We start from the raw sequence: 4,623 nt of genomic DNA, 5'->3' as shown, positions 1-4,623 counted from the left end.
CCCCCCCACTCCCCCACCCCCCTTACCTCCTCCCAAATGGCCCCCTCCAAGTCCAACCAGAAACAACATACCTAAGTATTAGCAGAAGCCTGTTAACCTTGCCAGCTCTGCAGAACTCTTAAGGGGAATGTAGTACCAAACAAAGGAGAAAAAAAAAAAAAACAAGCGTCAATAACAAAAGTTTTTGATTATGTTAAATAATGCTCAAAGAATCTGGGACCGTGATGAACAACAACAACAACAAATAGACTGAACAACAGCTCCCTTGAACCGCTTTAGCACCGTGACCAATTGATTTTCCCCCTCTTCTTCCTATGGTTTACTGACCCCTTGTGAAAAAAAAAAGGTGTCCTGACCCTTTCGGAGGGACTCAAAGCCCTCCCACCCCTCCCTCGATTCTCCGTACCCCCCCCCCCCCCCTTCTCTCTCTTGGCGCAGCGTTCGGTGGTGTGTCGTCCAGTCCCGTGTCCGTATGAGGCCCGTGTGTTGTGTACTGTGTTGCCAGTGCGCCTGACTGGGGACGAGGACTTTGTTTAGGGAGGCCCGGCCTGCTGTGGGACAAGGGGGCTGGCAGACGGGACGGTACTAAGGACGAGAGGGGGAAGACATAATCCGATCTCGCCAGTCCCCCCCCCCCCCCCCCCCCTCCCCCCGAACCCCACTACCCCGCGACCCCGTCCCACCTCACCTCACCCCACAGGCCTCGCTACAGAAGGGGGGGTCCCGCCGAACCAGCGTCGTTTGCCAAACTGATTGTTTATTATTGTTTTTTTCATTGTTGTTTCTAAAGTATGTTCTACTTGCTCCTTTTTGCTGTTTTTATCACGACATGGTGTAAACAATTATTATTAATAGGATTATTTTCTATGTCTCCTTTTTTCCTTTTTCTCCAATATGAAGGATGTATGAACGTTGTATTCATTAGGCTTTGAGAGCTTGTGAGGGAGCGTTTCTTGGCAGTAGCTGCAGAAACTCAGATGTCTGCAGGCTACGTGGCTAAAGCGATCTGGCTGGCAATGCATTCAGAGCCGGAAAAAGTCCCATTGTTCAAATGGGGATGGAAGAGAACCTGGATATTTCTACATCGTTTATAGTCAAATGTGTAGCACACATAAAACGTGCTCTGGAATTTCCACTTATTAGCTCGAAAACATATCTCGGATCTCTGATCGGATTCACTCACACAAGAGCACAACAGATATGTTTCCATATAGCAAAAGTTTAAGAAAGTTCATAAATTTGAAATGAGAAAATCCGATTGAAATTGCACAAGCTCTAAGTGTATTGCAGTTTTGTTTGAACTAGAATGTTAATGACTTGAGGACCAACATGGAAAGCTGACGTTTACCAGTATATCTCAACGCTCATTGAGAGATGTACTCTAAATGCTTGATAACGTTTCTTTGCACTTAAACATTTTCTACAGAGCTGCCTGCCCTGTACCGACAAAACACTTGTTTGAACCCAGTGACCGAGGCCAAATCAAGCTGCTTTTCTTCTCATGTTTTAGGGGGTTTGGACATTAAGAGATTTCACTAACAGAAGGGGGCCCAAAATTGTCAAGGAAATATAGGTGTAGTAGACGAGGTGCCTATTTTGTTGATTGTACGACCATAAAGACGTCTCTTTTTACAGTTGTTAAGCTAAGGGAGAAATTATGCATTATTTTACAAACAAAAGTCTTCAATCTAATACTTTAAAAACAGTATGAAGGGCACCAAAATCTAGTCGTCCAGTTGTTGATCTAGTCGTCCAGTCTTGACTGTTTTGTTGAGAGAAGCTCAGTACCTTCAGACCAAGTTTGGGACAGAGAGAAACACGCCGGTTGCTTTCTCTGTTTCAATATTGTCACTTCTAAGCCGAGATTATTTCAGTGGTTCTTCACATGTCTGTGTGGCAGAACCCAAAGTGAACTGTACACCCAGCATCAGTGTTATTCACAAAGAGGCGAGTGGGCGGCATTTACTCTATCCTGCTCTCATTCTTTTGGTCTTATTCTCAACATTTCTGGATCAAAGACAGAAACAAGAAAGGCCAAGTTTTCATACTTTATATGTGTGTGTAACTTACAGATGCTGTTTCTTCCATTCCAAAAGACTGATCAAAAAAAAAAAAAGGAAAAAAAAACGAAGCCCATTCTGATCTTTGTGGGCACTGGCAGTTTGTTTGCATTAAGCTGGGGTTGTTTTTTATTAACTCGCTGAAAATATATTCATTAAAAAAAATGGCCGGTAGTTCTTCCGACTGCGTTGCCCCAACATCTCCCGTCTCTGGATGGCCGCTGATTAAACACAAGGCCAAAGCGGGGGGATAAAGACGAGCTGGGTGTAAGTGTAGCTCCCAGTCCAGTGCGCTTGTCCCTGGGGGGGGGGGGGGGGGGTCTCTCTCACAATCAAGCCCCTCTTTGTTCTGACCTGCTAGTGGCCTGTGCCTTTGCATCCAGTCGCCTCAAAGGGAATGGTCAACCAGGCCTTTCATGTGCCGAGGGACGTTGGGCTCTTCACAGCGCCTCTCAACCACCACACCCCCCCACCCCCCCACTCCTCCTCCCCCAGGCTCCCGGCTCAGCGGTGCCAGCAGAGACTCGGGTTGTACCCCCCGCTGCTGTGTCATCCCCGTGCCCCGATGCTTCAGAGCGCCCCCCCTGCCCCGATGGCTCGCTGGACCACGCCGCAGCGAGCCAAACAAACTGATGAGTCAAAACTCAGCAGCCAGCAACTGACCCCCCCCCCTCCCCTCGCCTCTCCCCCCGACACACACACACCTTCCCTCCTCCTCCCCCTCCCCCTCCCCCTCCCCGTCCCCGAACACACAGCCATGCCTCTTGCCTCTGCTGCTGATCCCAAGGTAACCAGTCAATCTTTGATCCGGTCGATATGAGGCGTGTTAAGAGCTTTTCACTCATCTGGGTTAGTCCCTGATGAAAGGGGAAAGGAAAGAGCGCATTATTTTGTCATTGACGCACAGGTATTTTGAAATCGTACCGTGGGTTTTTAACAGGTTCGAAGGGCCCAGGGTTCATGAAGTTGAGTCGCAACGCATAAATGCACCATGCACACTCCCAAATTCGAGTGAGAAAAAGAACAAAACCAAAATGGCTATGGTAAGGTACGGCTTTTTCCTGCAGCAGCAGCGATAAACAAATATGGGATGCCTCCTACAACTGAAGTGGCAAGTTAGCTATGGTACTGTACAAACTTGACACAACTGGCCACTTCATAGACATGTTCGCACACACCGGTCAGTGGTCGGCCAGGTAACGTGGCATCCAAACCACCTGTGAGGCGGGTCAGTTGTACAGTTGTATATTGAATTATCAGGACTCTGGGTTTTACAGAACCCTTGTGTTATTAAGAGACCTCTTAGTCCTCTTCACGAAAAGAATGAAAAGAATTCAAAACATTGTGTACATATGGATTAAAAACATTTCAAAAGGGTATACTAAGGTGCAAATGTATATTATTTAAAGTGTTTAAAACAATTAGACTGTGGTATTAAAGGGCATGTGTTCATTTACAGTGTCTCCATTTGATTTTTCTTGCATATTTGCGATAATAAAAGGATGTACTGTATATCCGGTGTATGCCTCATTACTCTCATGTCGTTTGCATTCATTCTATAAAAGGGAAATAGGGCAAGAGTTAGAGCTGTGACAGTGAAAAACAAAACTGTTATACATTTTCTTGTTAATGTTTTCACCAGTCATAGACAATCACTCTAGGAACACAGAGATTTTGTCCGTGAAACTGTGGCTTTGACCCTTTGCACACCTTACTATAGCCTGTACTATTGGTGATCTTGGATATTATGCTTATTCTATTATTGCACATAATGTAAGTCAGTGTCAGCTAAATGCCTGAAATGAAAAATGTAAGTGTAAATGTGGCTGACTTATTCAGTCAGAGGGCCTTAGCTGAACTCTCGCTGCCCTGTAATTGAGTGGATGAAACCTGTTATATCTTGCCAGCATACCCAAGCACATCTGGGCTCCCCATTCATTCTAGCAGGGAGGAAGGTCGTCTCCAGGGCTAAATCCAGATCAGCAGTCTAAGGCTCCAGAGGGACCGAGGAATAGGCCGAGATCTTGAAAAAACCAATATGCTCCCAAACCCCAATATTTTGCACGAGTTAAATGGTTTGGTCTTTTCAAAAACGCTGCTGCTTAATTAGCAGCAGAATCCTAAGGGGACTTTTCATAGTTGAGCAGCGGTGCTTAACTCAGTTTGTACTTAGCATGTGCAATGCTAGAAAATGGAAATTAAGCAGCCTTCATTAGTAGTTGATTTTGGTAGAACTGTCTTCCTAAAACAGAACTGTTGATTTTTCTGTGCAAGTGTGAGGAATGAGCAGAGAAAATCCTTTGGCTTAGATATCACAATTTAAAAATAGTCATTTTACAGTAAAGCTTACACAATGTTTTTATACCTGCTAATACTCAGAAACATAACTTGTCCTAGCTATGTTGTTAAATTACATTCAACAAATACATACAACATTTTAATTTGCATGCTGTTGGACTTAAAAGAAGAAATGAGTATGGATGAGGTCAGTGTCTGCTCAGTTTAGTAAACAGCTTATTTATTCCTTTACAAAATAGGTACAAATACAGAAGTATTGTTTTTT

Source organism: Centroberyx gerrardi, chromosome 1 (genome assembly GCF_048128805.1).
Source record: "Centroberyx gerrardi isolate f3 chromosome 1, fCenGer3.hap1.cur.20231027, whole genome shotgun sequence".
Lineage (NCBI taxonomy): Eukaryota > Metazoa > Chordata > Actinopteri > Beryciformes > Berycidae > Centroberyx > Centroberyx gerrardi.
The sequence above is the reverse complement of the archived record's forward strand: the minus strand, read 5'-3'. Positions refer to the sequence as shown.